Consider the following 6,000-nt stretch of genomic DNA (forward strand, 5'->3'; position numbering starts at 1 on the left):
CCCACGAGCAAGACCAACGTCCTCAACTACCAGGGACCGAAAACTTAGGAAGCTTGGTCGAACCGGTCACAGCTGGCTTACACGTGAAAACGATGACGTGGTGCGGACGAGAAGTGGAAAGATAAGTAAACATAAGGTGATAAAATTCACCCATTTATGAGAATGACGGATAGAGTTGACAGTAGAAATTTCCTCTCTTCCCAGACCATTACGTCACTCATACTCGATTACGTGAACAAGTCTCAATCACCAGATAAATTTTTATGCATCTCCACGAGCCGTTACCGAATTCTGTTGTACTAGATGGAATCAAGATATTGTGAACAAATTTCACATTACTCATTGCAATATTACATGACGACTAAAGGGACTAGAGGAGGTACAAATCCGTTCCAAAGAAGGTTTATTTCTGACACTACTTCCGTCGCATTTTAATTGGGTGGGGCATTTTTTTTCTATTTGTTTTTAATTTTCATGTTGCAAAAACCCGCTATTCATCATTATTTCTATGATTTTCACGTAAAAAATTATTTTTCCTCCTTCCAAAAACTTCTCTGAAATGCAGCCAGCGCGAGCGTCTCATATTTTCCCATTTTTTACACAAAAGCCTACTACTTCAATTATGTTATCTCGGTGTCGCAACAGGAAGCCTTTTACGTTGCACATGCACTTGATTTCCTTTTAAGTTGCAATATGGACTCATATTCTTGCCTTACAAGCCTAATATTTTGGAATTTAATTGCCCTATTAGTGAAATTCAAGCACTATAAGGATTAGAAAAGGAAAATTATAAAGGCAAAGCTATGTTTTATGCATAATAATTGTTCATTCTCTTTCGGGGAGAGGTAAAAGCAAAATTTACGAACAAGATACTAAGGGCTACGGGCCCTGCTTGAACAGGGGTCATTTCTAAGGGAATATATTTGGCCTGTAAATGTTTAAACATTTGTTTTCACTGTTGGTCATATAACCCTAAATGGGGTTTTATTCGTGGTCACCTCCCGATGGACTACAATACCACAAAGTTTGATAGAAATCTGAGGACCAGTTCTTGAACAATCCCCTTGTAAGTGAGCTAGAGGGAGAAATTTGAAAGACGCCTCCCTGTTTAATCCCCTCAGCGGCAGAAATCTTAGAACTACTTCCCCGCTCCCTCAACAGGTCCCATGGTGTAACGGTTAGCACTCTGGACTCTGAATCCAGCGATCCGAGTTCAAATCTCGGTGGGACCTTCACTTTTTCTCAAACTGAACAATATCTCAGAATTACAGATTATCCATACTAAATGCAAAAAAAAGACTTGGAAATACTAGGATCTACAAATCAATTTTTGATTGCGAATTTATAAGGATAATATTGATATTATCAGCGTTAAAGACCTAAAGTAACATAAAAATTTAATTTTAATATGCAATATCGCGTTTATAAAACTTAGCAATTATGAATTCTATGTGCAGAAAATTTTTTTACGTACAAACTCATACTATCTGCATAAACGCCAGCTTGATTCGTTAAATATTCATTGGCACTCTTTCTCATGTATATTATGTATCTATTTTCCCTCCTTTGGCAAGAATATATTTCCCAACAACTCAAAAATAAATATACAGTTTTGTAAATACCGTTCTTATTTAGTTGTGAAAATTATTTTTCCAGGCTACTTTCAAATCATACATTAAAAATTTATTTTTGTATGAGACCGAGACTATTAAATCCAATCAGCAAAAAACCATACGAATGATACCGATCGCATGCATACACAATAAATAATGATGGGAGATACAATGACTAGATGTTGATAATAATAACCTTCCACAAAATGATGGCTGAAATGATCTCTGCAAGAGAAAATCTGTACCCCTAGACTTTCGCATCAACGCAAGTTGGCCAGATATAATGATAGAATCTAATATATAGAATTTAATATTTATGATGATATAATTTATGTTTCACACAAAACTGTACACGTATGTTGCCCATAAAAATTGCTAACTATCTTATAAAAAACATACTAGCGCGACTGATGATCGCTAGACAGTGCGAGAAAAAAATTAGGTCCCACCGAGATTTGAACTCGGATCGCTGGATTCAGAGTCCAGAGTGCTAACCATTACACCATGGGACAAACAGATATGCATAATGAAACACCGTCACATTTTTCTAGTATGCCAATAGTTTCAAAGATTCCTCGTACATTAAAAAGTGAAGATTAAAAAATATGCTCCATAACCTAGAGCAATTACCGCATGCATTCCGACGTTGCTTTTAATTATACTTACGTAAGTATAATAACTCTTGGCCAGCATTAAACGAAAAGTAAAAGAGTGTCTAATGAACGAATTAAAATTATGGATGTGATATAAATGTAATGTAAACAATATACCAGTAGGATAATTTTTTTAGAATATTAAATGCTATGCTTGTAACATGCCCCTATGTTATAAAATAATGGAACCTTCTGACATGCTATATATCTTAGAAGGACCAAGTATGTATAAGTACAAATGAAAGCATTTTCTTGTTATAAATTCCAGAATGCTAGCCAAAAAATAGGTTAAAAAATTACTAAAGGTTTCATAGGTAATGCGAACTGAATGAAACGTATTTAACAAATTCACTTGTGAATAACTCAATGAGACACGCCACCAATTTTTGGTACCGACATGCATGTAATTTAAGCGCGCCTTTTAGACGGCTTGCGGGGTAATATTAGGATTTCGATGCAGATATAATGATTGATTTTCGCGATTAAATCAAGGCATGTATCGCTAAACGATTATTCGCGATAATCTGGATCTCTGACAGACTACCCAAAACATTAAATTAGCATAGTTTCTTTTACCAAAACACAATGTAAATGAAAAACGCCTACCTTTTTAATCCATTTAACAGGAGACGAAACGATAATCAGTGAAGCAGGCCCAGAACTAGGACGGGCAGAAGGGGCACGTGCCCCGCGTGGCATATTTTAGGGTGCGGCCTAAGATCGTTTTAAAAAGTCTTTTCATTTTTTTAATTAAATTTTTTGACCTCGATTATAAATTTATAAATTATTAAATAATAATTCTTTAAAAAACTTCTTAATAACAAACATACGGTCTCGGTGGCGGCAGAGTAAGTGACCTCGCATGCAAACGAAAGGTCGCAGGTTCGAGTCCCACTGCCTGGGTAGGAGAAACCTAGCTAGAGAGGGGTCTAAAACTAGGGGGAGGGAATTTTTTTAAAAACAGGGTACGAATAACTCTTTTTAACACTTTTCATAATCGAATAAACTTCATTTGTTGAAACAATTGTAAATTCCTGATTTATCAATATTTTGTTTTCTTTTGCGAAGGAAAATAATTATGTTTTTATATTTCGGTGGGGGTTCGGACCCCCCGAATCCCCCCTGGCGTCACCACTGTATCCAGGGAATGGTTGTGTGTGATAGCCATTGTTACATGTTAGTTCCCCGATGAAAAAGGCCTAAAATGAGATGCTTTCGGGGCGATCAAGATAAATAAAATAAAAATAATTTCAACAACCTCATTAAAAAAATAGCTTACAGATATATTATAAGCTAATGGTGGGTAGGGGGGGACGGAGCGAGGGGAAAATGATTGGAGGGGGGCGGCAAACTGATATTTGCCCTCACATAACTCCGAGTTCCGGACCAGCTGTGAAGTGTCATCTTGGTCCGCACATGACATAATCACAGACAGCGGTCGATCATGGAAGTTTCATTAAGCTCCGAGGGAAGAGTCTCAAGGTCAACTTTCATGATCCATCTCTGACTGAGGCTTCCGCTTGGGGGAAAAAACGTGTTTACTATCGGCTCCGTGCCACGGAGAAACTACAACGAGATACTGTTGGCTCATGTTCACAGGGTTTTTTTGTTTTATACGGGTCTCAGCCTAGTAAAGATAAAAATATCGCGAGCTAAAGCAAACGAGGGAAGCATCTATATCTTGTGAACACGATGCTTTAGCGTCTGATTGCTACGGAAGACTACGTGATGAAACAAAATAAATAATCCCTTTAGTTGGGGAATCAATATTTTCACCGTTAAATTCAATCAAAACACATAAAACGTCCTAAAGTGATCAGAATCACGGTTGCATCTTATTAAATTTCAGCTATCTACAAACGACAATGAATGTCCAAGGTTATTTATTTGCATGTTATTACCATTGACGATAAAATATTAACTGATAAAACTTATTTTCTTCTTCATTAGTTCACGTGACATTAAAGTTTCAAATATCCAGGAAAAACTTACGTACCACCGAGATTTGAATTCACATCGTTGGATTCAAATTCCAGAATTCAGACCATTACTCCATGAGATCTAAAGGCCGAGTGATTAACTGAATAGATCGTCAAAGTTTCTCGTGCATTTGAGTGTATGGCAGTAATCAAATAAAAATTGACTAAAATAATGAAAATACTGCGAAAATTCTCATACCATAAATTCTAGAATTCATCACCAAACGACGTAAGATTACGGTTGTAGAGATAACGCGATGCTATCCCATTCACCTACCTCAATTTTGAGTAACTCTATGAGGCCACCTTACCACCAAGTATGGGACGTGGCCGTGAAATATTTTTCAGCCTTGATTTACTCTCCTGATATGTATATCTTATTAATTAATTCATCCTGTTGTCCTTATATTATTTTAAATTTCAGAGTTTATTTGGCACCCACTGGAAAATAGGATATAGATGGTTCCTTAAATTTCCTAATACCAATTATTACATCTCTGCTACGGTAGCTTAATCTCCATTTTTTTTCTTCAAATAGCATATGAATAATTTATCATAGCTTTTGAATTATCTAATAACAAATCTTTTACTTTGAATCCAGTGATTTATTAATGATCCTGATCATTAATTTATTTGTTTTTTGTTCTTCATAATATTTTCGTGACCCATTTAGTCAAAATAACTTTTCATTGAGGTAAAATCAAGTAGCATATATCCAATAGAAGCTATTATTTTTTGTAACACCCCATCTCTTCATCCTCACTGCGTAAGAGCAAGAACTAATTTTAATTTATCACACAGATGCACATTAAGTAGGCTTTAATCCAAAATGAGAGAGAAGTTACTTTTTTATTAAACGCATTAATTTTCAGTTGACTTATTTATTAAATATTTTATTAAACAACTCTTTCACTTTCCAAATTGTGGAAGAGTATGAATTTTGCCCAATTAAAAAGCATTAAATAGTCTCGAAATTCAAGCCGGGGGGAAGATGTCATCATAATAAATATGAAAAAACGATGACAGAAATTAGGAAAATCGAGACAAATATTTGAAGATTTTACTCCGTAGCAGAGACATCCACGTAAATGCATTGCGATTTATGGCTAATCCCACTCTCAAAGCGTGCTCCATGTAATAGACGAAACTGAATGCTTACAAATGCATTGAATACGAAATGACTGGCTACATCCCGATACAGAGGGGAATTAGATTGCATGTTCCTCTGGAGAATTACGAAAGCCGAGTGGTTATGGAATTGAAATGAGATTTGGTAGCAGGTACGGAAGAATACTGGAAAGATTCGTTCAGAAAATTAAGGCATTGTAGGTACTCAATAACGTGAACTCAAGGTCCGATCCAGAAAAAACTCGAAAAGAATAAAGAAAAAACTGCGAGCAGCTGAGTAGCAGCTGAGTCATGTGCCTAAATTATTGTGTAATTAATAGTCTTAACAGCTCCATATACTTTATGAACCGTTGAAAGTGATAGATGGCACTAATAAATAGCATATTAATGCACTTATGATTGCAATGACAGCGTTTAGAGGTAGCTTAGTTGAACACGCCAATATCCTTTAACTAAATATAATAACCCGCCTTTAACTTATTATTCGTTAAAATTTTCGCTGGTACTCGTCATGTTTTTATTTAACTTAACTTTTAACTAAATCCTACTAAACTAAAATAAAATAAATTATTTTGGAAGTGTGTTGTGGACTAGATTATTAATAAATGAATATTAATTAGCTTAGGA

General features: G+C 35.5%; 2 non-coding genes across 2 annotated transcripts; one reads left to right on the forward strand and one right to left on the reverse strand.

Moving 5' to 3' along the window:
- Window positions 1-1,160: 1,160 nt before the first annotated feature.
- Trnaq-cug lies at window positions 1,161-1,232 on the forward strand. Its single transcript has one exon. It is a non-coding gene; the product is annotated as a tRNA-Gln (tRNA).
- Window positions 1,233-2,053: 821 nt separating this feature from the next.
- Window positions 2,054-2,125, reverse strand: Trnaq-cug. Its single transcript has one exon. It is a non-coding gene; the product is annotated as a tRNA-Gln (tRNA).
- Window positions 2,126-6,000: the final 3,875 nt, after the last annotated feature.

The sequence above is a fragment of the Ischnura elegans genome, chromosome 8 (assembly GCF_921293095.1).
Source record: "Ischnura elegans chromosome 8, ioIscEleg1.1, whole genome shotgun sequence".
NCBI classification, from domain to species: domain Eukaryota; kingdom Metazoa; phylum Arthropoda; class Insecta; order Odonata; family Coenagrionidae; genus Ischnura; species Ischnura elegans.